General features: G+C 35.8%; 1 pseudogene; it reads left to right on the top strand.

Moving 5' to 3' along the window:
* The first annotated feature begins 1097 nt into the window (after positions 1-1097).
* LOC113329637 lies at positions 1098-8097 on the top strand (annotated as a pseudogene).
* Positions 8098-14666: the final 6569 nt, after the last annotated feature.

A 14666-nucleotide genomic window follows, 5' to 3' on the forward strand; every position in this document is an offset into this window, starting at 1 on the left:
TTTATTGTTTTAGGTGTAATGTTTCAGAATACAAAAATTTGCTCGAGGATCTAGCAGCTAGTTTCATTAAAATTACATGCCTAATGCTCACCGAACCCAAAGTAATAACTTGTATTTCTTCAGAATCATCTGTTATGGTTGAAAATGATGGTCATCTGGATTTTTTGATACCTACAGTATCAAATCAATGAAATATTGAAGCATAATAACCTTCACAGCACAATTTAGCTCAGATATCTTCACGTATAAACAACAATTGATGATTTATACAAGCTAGCTAGAAGCAGTAAGTGTTTGTTATTCAGTTTGCTCTTAGAATACACCCAAATCTGAATATGTTGGGTTACATTTGAACTTCAAGTGCTACTTCGAAAATAAAAAAGAAAAATAACAGTAGAAGATAATTTGATTTTACCAACTCTCAAAATGCAGTATGCGTCTCTTTTTGTGTTTCAATACTTTATTTTTTCTCGTTTCTTTTTTTCGATCTGCATGAGCTTTTGTTTTGTTTCCAACTCTTTCCTCCATAATGGCTTTCAACGAAACAACGCTATTCATGTGAAGAACAGCATGAGTGGTGGTATATATTGAAGGCGTAGTACTACAATCATCCATGAGTGTCTTCAATGTCTCACCGAGCTTTCTCAAAGTTTTTGTTTCAACGTCATAACAAGTGAGAACAGCATTGTGCCACAACAAAAAACACCTGTAGTTATTTCTAAACATATCTGGTTTCAACCAGCTGTAGTCTTCCCATGCTATCCTAAACTTCTTAACCCAAGTGTACCATGTACGGCTCGATATCGCAACATATTTAAAAAATACAATTTCCAAAGAAATAAAATAATTATTTACTAAACCTTAACATGCATACGGGTATACAAGTTAACAAAAGCCATATTGTTTCATTTTCAGAGACCTTATTATGCTCATCGAAATGAATACCCAAAGGAAAGAGTAGTAAACATACAACATATATAGATCTTATTAGATCTAAAAGATCTGCTACAATAACAGCTATATTATATAGCCATATAACCTTCCAACTCAAGAGAAATACCAAGGCATTAGAGCCCTCTTCCTTGAGTACTTATAAGATGTGGAAACTCAAGGTATCCAGTAAGGAAGGACCGTTTAGCCAGTGGCTTTCAAGCACCAATAACTTCGCCGGAAGACAGATTTGGGAATATGATCCTGATGCTGGCATACTTGAAGACAGAGCTGAAATTGACAAGGCTCGTCAATTGTATTTCAATAATCGACTCAAAGTTCCAACCCATGGGGATGCCATATTGCGATTACAGGTACATGTACAATAGTGATATGGGAGTACCAGCAACTTATTTTGATTTATTCAAGGATTATATGCAGGAATAGGCCTGTTCTGGACCCTTACGTTCGTTTCTAGGCCTGTTTTTTATTTATTGCAAATCTAAGCCTATCGAACGGATTCCATCCAAATCCGTTATCTCAGTCAATATCTCTTGTTGACTTGTCAATATATCGCCAAAATCTCGTATCGAGAGATCCCGTGCAGGTGTTAAGATTACTAAATTGCCTTTTCTGTACGTGTGTCAGTAGATAGTTAATCTCACCCACGTGTGTCGATCTGAAAGCCTAATCTAAGAGTGCTGAAATCTCGAAGATAATTGAACGACTACGATGAAGTCCATAGGAATTAACGTCACACGTGTCGGTCTCAGAATGAGTAATCTGACATATCCAGATCTCAGAGAAATTGGACGGTCTAGATGCTAGGATAACAAGATGATACGGGGAAAACCCATCTAATTGCAGAAAATAGAGAGATCGATTTTGATTTTCTTCTTCCTGGTTCTCTCTGGTTACGAACTGAGAATGCCATGACTTGCAGTTGATTTGAGAGATGGTAATGAAACACAAGTAGTTTATGGTGGATTTGAGTTGGGTTTCGATCGAATTTGCAATCTGACTCTAGTTGGAGATGTTACAAAGAAATTAGGGTTGTGTGGTTGTCTGAAATCGAGATGAAATTCATGAGGAATTGAAATGATTTTCAGAGATTCGACGGTTTTATTGTGATGAGAAGATGGAGATGTTGATGTCGATCGATTAGATAAATTTAATCTCCTTCTGTACTTTCATCTCATTCTTGAGTTCAGAAGAATCAATATATCAAGGATTAGGGTTTGCTGCAAAATCTGGAAAAGAAGTCTAGTAACTTGATTCAAAGATGGAGAAGAGAGATTTCAGGAATATAACAGATGGGTTGTTCTCAATTCAAAGTTCCACATGAATCTGGGAAGGAATTTGTGGATTTTTGAAGAGATGGGTTTAAATAAGAAAAGATGATGAGCTGCTGTTGTTGGTGACCCTTTCTGAGTTCAACAGGATTGAGTTGAAGTTGTTGTTCAAAAAGAACTCACGAAGAAGATAAATTAGGAATTAAGGTTCTTTAATCGTGTTTGAATCTGAAATTGAGAAGGGGGATTTTCAACTGAAGGATTTTGCAGATTGAAGCAGATGAAGAGTTGAAAGGTTTCTGAAGCTGAATTAGGTTATGAAGATTATGAAGTTGTTGTTGCTGTTGCAGTGGCTGTTGGTGGTTTTGAGTTGGTTCTGCAACTGGAACAAGGAATTGGCCTGAGTTATGAAGAATGAGTTAGATGGATGGTTATGAATTGCAGGTCATAATACCAATTTGTTGATGCTGCTGCAATAGATTGCACAACTACAGATGGTGCAGTTTGCAATGACTGGAGATGCAGAAAGAGATGGGGTTGTTCTGAATCAGGTAATTATGGAAAAACGAAGAAGAATTGCAGAAACAAGGTTCTGGTGCTGCTGCAATTGGCAGATGATTGTGCCGGAATGAGAAGAAATCTGTGTATTTATATCAGTTTACATGGCTTGACATACATGAAAATATACACCTTCCGTAGACTTCACGTACAAGACATAACCAATATACGGCCCAAACTATAAACAGAAAAGTACATGTTTAATAGGAAATAAAGACTACGTTTCCTACTCTAACACCCTCCCTCGATCTAAGCGGGAGGTTAGAAACAGTAAGCTTAGAGCGTAGAAAGGAGAAACGATCTCTTGAAAGTCGTTTAGTAAAGACATCAGCAATCTGATCCTTAGATCAAACAAAGTGAACAATAAATTGACCATGTTGAACCCTTTCACGAACAAAACGATAATCGATTTCAATGTGTTTAGTGCGACCATGGAAGATGGGATTCATAGTAAGATAGGTAGAACCAAGATTATCACACCACAAAACAGGAGGAGTGCAAAACGGTACTTGAAGTTCTTTAAGTAAAGACTCAATCCAGATGAGCTCAGCAGTAGCAATAGCAATAGCAAGTCCACGATACTCAGCTTCGGTACTGGATTTTGAGACTGTTTTTTGTTTTCTAACACTACAAGAAATAATATTCGATCCTAAGTAGACAAAATAACCACTAGGGGAACGTCTATCAGTTGGATTACCGGCCCAATCAGAATCCGTATAGGCTTGAAAATTTAATTGCAAAGAAAAAGAGGGCCGGAGAGTAAGACCATAAGAAGAAGTACCTTGTAAATAACGCAGTATTCGCTTAACAAGAAGAAGATGCTTATAAGTAGGATGTTGCATAAATTGACAAAATTTATTAACTGAGAAAGCAAGTTCAGGGCATGTGGTCAACAAGTATTGAAGACCTCCAACAAGACTTCGATATTCAGTAGGATTTTTCAAAGGAACTCCACCTTGCGGATTTAACTCAGTAGAAGTAGTAAAAGGAGTACTCACAGGCTTAGCCCCTTGCATGCGTTCCAATAAATCTTCAATATACCGACGCTGAGAGATAAACAAACCATCAGCTGTTCGAGTAACTTCAACACCGAGAAAAAAAGACAACTCACCTAGATCTTTGAGTGCAAATTCCTTGCGGAGTGTGTTAATAAGGTATTGCAAATAAGTAGAAGAGGAGCCTGTTAAGATAATCTCGTCAACATACACCAGAAGATAAGTAACATCACATATTGTTTTATAAAACTGTAGAATGAAGATATAGGTTTCGGGTTTCATATGGAGGGACACAGTACCATGTTTGGGACGACCCTGAACTACATTTGTATGAGAATATTAGGAGAAGGACCCGATGGTGGTTAGGCGGATGCTTATAGGAGAGCACGAAAATGGATACTTGATCACGGTGGTGCAACGTTGATTCCGTCCTAGGGAAAAACTTGGCTTTCAGTACGTATGAAAGAAAGTGCTAATTTCGCTACATTCTCCTGGCCTACCAACAAATATGGTTATCGCGTCAATAAAACTACAAAGTGCTAATTTCGCTCGTATAAAAGAAAGCTAAAACGCAGACTCATGGTTATGCAGGTACTTGGAGTATATGATTGGTCAGGATGCAATCCTCTGCCCCCTGAATTTTGGCTTCTTCCTCCAATGCTACCGATGCATCCAGGTTGGCGCACCAAATATCAATTGTCTTTCTGTAAGAGATGTTAACGGGGTACCTAATTACCCGAAACTAAAAAAGAAAAATAATTGTTGCCTTAATCAGTACTAACCCCGAAACAAATAGGATTTAAGTTCTAGATCTCTAAGTCGACTATCAAGCTACACTTGCTGAAAGAAATGGATCCACGTAGATAACATGTACTGATTTAATTGGTTTCCACGTTTCTGTGTGTGCGTCTCCTGCTTGAATCAGTGCTTCCGATGAGTCAACCAGTTGGTTGTAGTCATTCATATGACCACTGGTTTATTGTAGTCATTAAATTAATTCCTCAAAAGATACAAGGAGAATTAGTGTAGCGCTTATAGAGCTTACAACAAAACCTACTCTCTGAACAAACTTGCCCAATCACAAACAAAATCAGATGTTTCTAAAAGAATCACCATCAACGGACCAACTAAGAAGCAACAATTTGAGGTCTATAATTATAGAGTTTAAAGGCTTTCTCACTTTTTTCTTAGCAATCAAAATATCATTCATTTCCAACCACACAACGTACCATATAGCAAATGGCAGCCAACCACTAAAACTGAAAAACTTAGTACCCAAACACAAAGACATACCAAAATCTACGATCCAAACACTAATTAACTCTACAGATAACTATAATCGGATAAAGAGATGCCTATTTTCCGTTTGTTATGAAAATGCAGGGAAGATGTGGGTCTACTGTCGATCAGTTTACATGCCAGTGTCGTATTTATATGGAAAATGATTTGTTGCGACGATCACAGATCTTATTTTGTCATTAAGAAACGAAATCCATATTCAACCATACTGTGAAATTAACTGGAATAAGGCTCGCCATGCCTGTGCTAAGGTATTTCAATTGCTTCACTTCACTTTACTTTGTTACGTACCATGTTCGCAACTTATATAGAAACAGTTGCAATTAGTTTCTTACAAAGATGCAAATTTGTTACTTTGGTGAAGTGCTTTATAATCAATTTAAATCGTGATTTGATTATATTATTTACTAATGCAGGAAGATCTCTACTTCTCCCATACATTAGCCCAGAATTTGTTGTGGGACTCCATCCACAATAGTGCCGAGCCACTTTTAACACGATGGCCATTTTCAAAAGTAAGAGAGAAGGCTTTATAGAAACTTCGAAAAATCTTCATTACTTAAATGAGACAACTAGCTACATTACCACCGGTTGCGTAGAAAAGTTACGATAATTTTTGTACGTTTCTGAAGAAACTATATATGATCACTATACTTACCAAGTAAAATTTTGACGCCTGTATGTGTGCAGTCATTGTGTATGCTAGCTTCTTGGATGGAAGATCCAAATTCAGACGCATTCAAAAAGCATCTGGCAAGGGTCCCAGATCACTTATGGCTTGCTGAAGAAGGACTCAGAATGCACGTATGTATATCGATTTTGACAAGTGTAGTATACTATATTCCTTTTCTTCTCCACGCGAGAAAAAGGATGAGACTTGAGAGTTTATCCAATGACTATATTGTTCTGAATAATGTTGATGATTTAAATGACTATTCTCATTTGTTAGTTGTAGAGCATAGGTAGCCAAACTTGGGACACTGCTCTTAGCCTACAAGCATTACTAGCAAGTGATGCTCTTATTGACGAACTAGGTCCGGCTGGAATTCTTCGGAAAGGATACGAATTTATGAAATCTTCTCAGGTTCTATACATTTTCTATGATATTTACATTTATCTTAAATATTTTTATTAATATTATGTTAAATTTTATGTAGTATTCTTATTAATCATATATTAAGATTTCATGAAAATCACAGATTAAAGATAACCGGCAAGGGGATTTTCGGAAAATGTATAATCACGTTTCAAAAGGAGCATGGGCTTTTTCTGACCGTGATCATGGCTTGCAAGTTTCTGATTGTACTGCAGAAGCTCTCATGGTAACAAAACCTATATATAACTATGAAAAATGGTGTTATTTGATTTGCTTTATCAAATCTGAAATCTCTCAGTCTTTACATTGAACAGTGTTGTCTCTTATTCTCACAAATGGGGATTGAAATTGATGGCAACAAAATTCCCGTGGAGAGTTTGTACGACTCTGTTGAGTTCCTATTTTCCCTGCAAGTAACATAATTACTGCATTCCTTTATGCAAAAGCGCCACGATTCACAATTTTATGTAATAACTGGAGTTACATTTGTATTTTCAGAGTCCAAATGGTGGATTGGCAGTATGGGAGCCTGCAAGATCACCAGAATGGTTGGAGGTAATTTGACTTGATTAATTAACATCTTAAGACCCATCTGGGTTTAGAAGATTTTGTGTTATCTTTTATTGTGTGTAACAATTCTAGTTATACTAACAAGTTAGAACTATATCTTCTGTAGTTTCTCAATCCATCTTCTTTCGGTTACTTCACTAGTTTAAGGGGTGTCAGACAAGGTTGTCCTTTGTCTCCACTATTGTTTAATATTGCGATGGAAAGTTTCTCAAGATTCATGGATAGGGCTGCTAATCAAGGATTGTTCAGTGGGTTCTCGGTTTCTCCCAATAGTATCACGGTTAATCACCTACATTATGCAGATGATACTATTTTCTTTGTAGACAACAAAACGGAGGAATTACATAATCTGTTTTCAGCCTTACATTGTTTCGAGTTCATTGCTGATTTGAAAGTCAATACTTCTAAAACTAGACTCATTGATGTTGGAGAGGTGCCAGCTTTATCAACTTGTGCAGAAGAACTTGGCTGGGCAACAGATTGCCTACCTTTTTTGTACCTGGGAATGCCTTTGGGAGCTAAGTATGGCTCTAAAAGTATTTGGGTTCCAATCATAGAAAAGTTTGACGCAAGATTATCCATGTGGAGAAGGATATCTTTATCAAAAGGAGATAAACTTGCTCTTTTGAAATGCATTTTATCTTCTTTACCCACTTATTTCTTCTCATTATTCAAAGCACCTATGTCTGTGATTAAAATCCTTGAGAAGAAAATGCGAAACTTTCTGTGGGAATACAAAGATGGAGCAAAGCTATCCCATTTAGTTAATTGGGATATGGTTCGTGCTACTAAAGAACGAGGTGGGTTGGGAGTTTGCAACCTTAAGTTTATGAACTTGGCGTTGCTTGCCAATTGGTGTTAGAGATTTGGTGTTGAAAAGAATAAATTGTGGTTCAAGATTATAGCTGACAAATATGGAACGGAGTTCTCTTATTGGATACCGGGTTCAGTTTCGCAAATCTATGGGGTATCTTGTTGGCGGGAAATTGCAGACACCGCGACTTTCATCAATAATAATTCTAATCTTAACTTGCACTCGGGAACAGGAATTTCGTTTTGGAATGACTTATGGTGTGGCCAATTATTGCTTGCTTGTGCATCTCCTTCACTTTACAAATTTTCCAGGGACAGAAACATTAAGGTAGCAGAAATGATTACAACAGAAGTAAATTGGAGATTCGATTTCAAGAGGGTACTAAATAATTCAGAAGTTAATGAACTCGCCTCTCTTTTTTCGATTATTGGAAATATTCCACTTGTTTTAGATGGAATGCAAGATACTCGTCGCTGGTCTTTGCACAACTCAGGTATATTCTCGGTGAAAACTTTGTATGCAAAGCTAATAGCACCTAATTGAATGAACAATTTTCCATTTCAGTTCATCTGAAAGACAGCAATTCCACCCAAGATAAATTTGTTTGTTTGGAGTTTGGTTCATGGTAAGCTAAACAGCAAGGATGTTCTACAGCACAAAGGAATAGGGGTTGATAATTCATGTGTAATGTGTGGGAACGGCCTGGAAACACAAGACCATCTATTCTTGCATTGTAAGGTTGCTCACAGAGTTTGGTCAATGCTATTGCCTAGCAATTGCTGCGCTTGGGTCGTTCCTAGTTCTGTGATGGCATTGTCACTTTGCTGGCACACTACAACGTTCTCAAGTAATGGCAACTTCATCTGGAGTTTAATTCCAGCAGCTATATTCTGGACTTTGCGGAAGGAACGAAATAGCCGAACCTTTGACGGGAAGCAATTCATATGTTGCGCGCCATTTAGAGTTTTCAATCTATTTTATATAAATATCGTTTTTTAGTGTCTCCAATATCAGATATTGATACAACTATATAGAAAGTGTGATGTTTCAGTTAACTACCAATAGTACTGATACATGTAATGTAATGAACTACTTATTGATTTTAAAGGTCGGTATAATTTTTCAAAAGTATTTTATTTAAGAGGATTTCTTAATTTCCAGCACTTTAAAAAATATACAATTGGTGAATAATTTGGTTCTGATTGTTAATCTACTAAATGATTGCTTCAAAAATAAATAAATGATAATTGGTGTTTTCATGGTACACTGCAATTGAGATCACTTCTTGGGCTGGTGCGAGGCTTCGCCCAACTGAGGATCGATTCCGTCGTACCCGGTTCGAAGCACGGTTTAAATACTGATTTTTTTTAATGTATTTATAGCTTTAAATATTTTAATTTATTTGTAGTTGATTATTATTTGATTATATTGCATGAAATTAGTTTTCAAATCCATGTTAGATTTTCAAATCATAATAATATTATATATTTAATTATTATAAAGTTTTAACTGTTAATTGTCAAACTATTGGATTGTAATTCCATAAGCTTATTAGAACTCTTATTAGGACGGGTAAGAAATTTCAGCAGTAAGAAATTTCAGCTTATTAAAACTCTTGTTAGTAAACATGAACTGACGATGTAAGAAATTTCAGCAGTCCCAGTGCGTAGCAGGGTTTCAAGCGAATCATCCTTGAAAAGTGAATCACTTCATTTACATAGGTGAACTATTTAAAGGCAATTCTTATGGCAATCAACAAAAAAATCATTTATTGAGCCAGGTGGATGGTCAAATGTGAATTTGTACTATCGGAAAGCAGTGAGAGGGGATGATCAAACGCGTGGACGATCAAAACCCTCAGGCGGGTGATCAAGATCCGCGGGCGGGTGCTGAGAACCCGCGTGCGGTTGATAATAATCCTCCGACAGTTAAAAAGCTAACGACTCTATTTGCAATGGCTACATTTTTGAAATCCATAAATTCCTGATTTTGAAACTCTTTTTTACTCATACCACTCTACTCTATTCTTCCTCATTCTTATAAAATAAAATCTTGCTACAAAATGAGCAATCTAGTACGAATAGTCGCAAACAATTTTAAGGAAAAAAAGAGATCGCTAATATTAGCCTATACCGAGGCCTCCCACAAATAAGAATCGTGAGAAGAGTTTGCTTCGCCGAGTATAGTTGTTGCACCATCATTAGTTGAAGGTCGTCTATAGGGGAATCAAGTGTGGTCTCATAATTATTATAATAATATGAGAGGTGGATTTAAAGACTTAAAACTGATTGACTATTAGGATCAATGTCAAGTAATTCGTATTAATGTACAATGTATTATTTACTTAATTATACTAAAATAATTTTAATGCCGATTAAAGTAATAACACGACCACAAGAATTTTTTTAACGAAGAAACTGCAAATACAGAAAAATTTCGTGACTTAGTCCAGTTTGAACACTCTCAAAATGAAGTTTCTATACAAAATCCAAAACCAACTTCATATAGTTGAGACTAAATAGACTACCCCTGACTACTTAGTTTCCTCAGTATCCCTGCGCCTTCGACTTCAAAAGTCACGCACGTGAACTGGTACTCCTCTGGATCGTTTTCCAAACAGCAAAGGAGTGAATCTATATATATTTTTTTTTTAATTTGAAGCATGAATGAATCTTTTTTGTTAGTCTCTCTAATCAACCTTTGACAAAAAAAATATGTATTGAGTTGTTGACAAAAGCTCTTCATTTAAATGAATAAACTCCTTTATCTGATTGGATCAATCTAAATATTGATTGCTGAAATAACCAATTTCTAAATTCGCAATCAATTAATATAACTCAAAGAGTAATTATATAGCGATGTCGATGTTTCACAACTAAATAATCAAGTTTATCCAAGATAGACACGATTCTAGTTGGATCTTAGCCGATCAAGGTTTGTGTACTATATTCACAAGATACGAAAACTAATAAGATAATCTTCTTTGTCTTCAAATCTTCAGTTGCCTTCAATAACCTGCACAACACAACTTGAATCCTTATGATCAATCGCACACATAATGGAATCTGTTAACAACGGATTATCACCAGATGTCTTTAGATACGCAAATTGTTCTAAAGATCTCGTCGATACTTTGGTCTAGTTTGAGTGAGCCTTATATCAGAATAGAAGGTCCTCAAGAATAAATAAACTAGGTGCAATCAAAATTCAACAACCGTTAGTTAATAAATCAATAATCAAAAACTAAAATATGAATGCAATTATATAGTTTCCCAACACGCATAGAAGGATCCACCAGAAACAACAAGAATGGAGTTTTCCTGACTCTTAGAATAGTTTTCAAAAAAATGAAAACTCAAGAATTTATACACCAAGGTTATTTGGACAACAAGGAAATTCTATAATCGAAAATATTCTCAAGATATTAATATTAAAGTACTTAATTACGGTTTTCCTATGTCCAATTAAATGTCAAAAAATAATTCTGAAATCTCTCATAGAAAAGTTATATTATTTATGTAGCACATGAACTAATAATATTTTCCGGAGGATATATTATGAAAATCATAATCAAATGCTTTGCAAATTTCCATATTACGGGGATCACCTTGAACATCAAAGAATATCTTTGAACAATTAATGATAAGAGTTATGTACATGTAAAAATTATGTCGACATATAGAAGATTCTCCCCGAAAACCCTAATTCCAAAATCACACACAAAACATGAAGAGATATGTGAATATTGGAAACTCGGTTTTGCTCCTTGAGATCAGTTATACCAAGACTCACAATTTAGGTTGTGACCGGTTATACCATGCTTCCGAAAATAGGTTGTGACTGTTTACACGATGCTTCCCAAAGTTAGCTTGTGATCGGTTACACCTTGCTTCTATAAGTAGATTGTTACCGATTACAACTAACTTCACAATGTTGTTTGTGACCGGTTACGACTTGATTCATAAAGTAGCTTGTGAATGATTGCAACATGCCACATATATTATAGGTTATAACCGTCTATACCTCAATTTTCAACATAAGTTAAGATAGGTTCAACCTTGTAATGTTGCATTAGTTATCAAAAGATAGTCAATAAAGTACCGGACCAATCATGATTTCCCTTTCGATTATGAAACAAGTTCATACATATATTTTCTAAACTAATGTAATAGTACATCGTTTTCTAGGATGAAATCACACCTATATTTTACACATAATCAAGTAACTAAATAAAAAAATTATGTTGATTTCGTATTTACGATGTTCCAAAAGATAAGCGTTTATACTTCTTAATTATATTCAATAAATTCCTTGACACTTTGATCATAATGATATGTCCTAGTCTAATCGCTAGGGTATTATATATATACATCTTCACATGTTATGATTTCAATATAATACGACTTAAAAGATACGTTAGGAATGGATAAAAATCAAGTCAGTATTATTAATCTCAAGTGGAAGGATGATGTCTTCATTGTAGTCGTTACTTCTTCTCATTCTTCATGTCTTCGGAGTAATACTTGTACATCTCAACATTGCTAGCCTTTCTATTCCATCCTAATGAAGTTGACTTTAATATTTAATCAAGCGACTCTAGATGATTTTTGATACTAAAATATGATAACCTAACTTGACATAACAATACTTGGTGGGTTCAACCGAGCTATGCTCTAACAATGACGGGTCGATTTCCAGTTTTGTTCAGAGGTATCAACAGATGACTCGGGACCACAAGCCCACAGGCCCACAACAATGTTGTTGTTCACCCTTAAGATAATTTTACTAAATTTGCAAATCAAAATGTACAAGTTATTCTTGATTTTTATCTCCGAATATTTGTTCTTTACATTCCAGAAATGGAAAGAGGGGTTTGGTACCTGGGAGAAAGACTGTTGTACCAGTTAAGTGTGATATTTGCAATTGCAATTAACCCGCCATGACAAATGCAAACTTCCACATAAGATTTCGATCGGTTGAGACGAACATCATGAAAGAGGTATAACTAAACACACAGGTGGATATTAATGAAGCACATTGTGTGAAATACTACAATTCGATTGCAAAGCTTGTAATTGGTACACACAACATGCACATATATGGGTTTGATTTCCCAGGGTTATCACGCCTGGATCTTGGTACAAACATCGTTCCTCGCTATCCGCCTCAGAAAGATCCATGCTTTATGACTTACCCCACCATGGGTGCAAGTTCTTCATCATCTTCGTCAAATTTTTAGGAAATCCGTTGGGAGATGCCAAGCATTTCTTCAAAAGATGAGTCAACCATGATCCCCATTGTTTCCAAAGATAACATGATTATCCTTATTTCAATATAGATGATAGTAAAGATGAGTTAAATAGACAACTTACTATGTATTGGCTCAATGTGTGTCGGAAATAACAAGGGACACAATGTTTGGATTCTTTTCAACTGTAAATGATGACGGGCGTTCACAGTCCTCCGATTCTACCAAGAGAAACAAATCATGGCACGAGAATGATACAATGGTGGGAGAAACAAAAGTAATGCACAATACTTCACCACAAGTTGTGCTTATATCTCAACCTCAAGTATATTACCCAGATGCTAGGCGCATTTCATCATTATTCTCGCCTTCAACCCAAATGACCCTTACTACACTGTTACGCTACCAGCACAACAACAAACCGGTTATAGGTTTGGAGGACTGAATTCCTTCCAATCGCATAATGGTGTTCAAGCATCTCCTTCTCCTTATTCAAATCTAGAAAAAAATTTGACAGGTAGGGAAATCCAGGGTTCAGAGAATGGGCTCCAGGCCAAGAAAATAACAATGGACGACGTTGGGGAAATTATAACTTTTAATTCTACTACCTATGTAATTACAATTTTAATCAATTAATACTACGAATTTTCGTTGAAATCAAATTACATATATCTAAAATTAAGTTTTATATTAGCATCACTGAGAAGTACTAGTTGGAACAACAAAGAAGAGGTTGAAATTGTTCAATGCCTTAAGGATTTCGAAACAATTTCCGAAACGAAAAACCATTTTTTTTCCATCTTCACCGTTCCTCTTTTGATCTTGTTACCAACTCATTATTTGTTTCACCCCGGAGTCTAAAATGATTTTCTTGCATGGTTAAATCTACAAATTCATCTACTTCTTTCTTAATCGATTTAAAACGATTTTCTATGTTGCATATAACATGATGACTCGGGTTATGGGTGTCGCTGCAGAACCTCTCATGAATAACCGCCCAGAAATTCACCCATGGATAGTGTATTGTAGCAAGCTGGGTTAATAAGAAAACATAGTTTCTAAAAATCGCTTCATCTTCTTCTAAACCAACTGACATGTCCAGTTGGCCAGGAGTTGGACTCCCAACCTATAGGTTGCGGGTTCAATTCCCACTGCTGATCAATCAAAAAATAAAAAGCTTCATTTTCTTCTGCAGTATTCGGAACTCGCTGAACTAACAAGAGGTCGAGACATCTTTTGACAACTTGTTGAAGTAAAATTTTTTTTAAGCTCAAATAAGAGAGTAAAGAGACTAGAGGTGTAAATTATGTGAATTTGGAGTTGAAATGAGGAGTGTTTTAAAGAGTTGAAAATTCTATCCATTGAATGATCAGAGTTTGTAGACGTTGAGCATCTTAACCAGTTCAGTAAGAGCTAGCTCATCAGGTGGATTCTAAGATACTACCGACCTCGAGGGGACCATGAAAATTCTAGATTGCCAATAACAATAAGCGCAAAAAACTTGTGTAAGATATACTAACCCATGCTCAACCCGAAGATCCAGAAATTTAACTGTACGAAAGTTCAACAGTCACAAAAATTGGCTTTCAATTTGCGATCGGATCAAACAGCAAAGTCAAATTCAAGGTGAGAATGGTCAAGGTCATGCGAATTTTCATACATTCTGCATTTTTTTTTTGAGTAGAAAGGTTAAGAAAAATAAAAAAAAAACATACAAAGAAAAAAGCTCATAACAGAGTAGACAAGAACCTAGCAGGAGCTTAGCTCATACAAGAAAAGAGCAAAAAAGAACAACAAGCAAGCCATAAAACAAACAATCTAACCATACAAACTGCAGCGAGATAAAAGGCACCTTCAATATTTC

The sequence above is a fragment of the Papaver somniferum genome, unplaced genomic scaffold (assembly GCF_003573695.1).
Source record: "Papaver somniferum cultivar HN1 unplaced genomic scaffold, ASM357369v1 unplaced-scaffold_117, whole genome shotgun sequence".
Taxonomy (NCBI): Eukaryota; Viridiplantae; Streptophyta; class Magnoliopsida; order Ranunculales; family Papaveraceae; genus Papaver; species Papaver somniferum.